Below are 611 nucleotides of genomic sequence, written 5' to 3'. Positions count from 1 at the left end.
ATACACACTCACACGCATAAAAAAATCAACAAATTTTTAAAAAATGTATTATATTTGAGGAGTGAGCATGGAAATTTACATCCTGCTAATGAGTAGACGTGGTAAACAATACCATTGAAATCTACCCAATGACTTTATAGACATACACAGGCTCCAAGGAGCCAAGTGCAACCAACTATGACTAGTAATAATCAGATATACACAGATTAGAGATACAAGTGCCAACATCTCAGTTTTAGTAACAAAAACAATGAGTCTTTCTGCAAGGAACAATATATTCTAAAATGAAATGGCAATATTTTTTAATGGTTAAAAACTCATTCAATTTTATGTCTTACAGGGCTTATTCTGAGCTCAATAATATATAAGTATATTAATTCAACTGTGAACCTAGAAATTTGCACCCACTTGTGAAAGAGATGTACTCTTGTTCTGGAGTGTGTTACTGAATATGTTAAATCTGTAGTGAAATGCTTCTTCTAAAAAAAAGAAAAAAGATATGTTTGGAAAAAATCATGTGTTGAGAAGTGTGCTTAACTGACAGTTTATAGGTATTTAGCTTTTCCTAAACCTATGTAAATACAGCTACATACACACACACAAAATTGAAC

This window comes from Nannospalax galili, unplaced genomic scaffold (genome assembly GCF_000622305.1).
Source record: "Nannospalax galili isolate Female #2095 unplaced genomic scaffold, S.galili_v1.0 scaffold635, whole genome shotgun sequence".
Lineage (NCBI taxonomy): Eukaryota > Metazoa > Chordata > Mammalia > Rodentia > Spalacidae > Nannospalax > Nannospalax galili.
The sequence above is the reverse complement of the archived record's forward strand: the minus strand, read 5'-3'. Positions refer to the sequence as shown.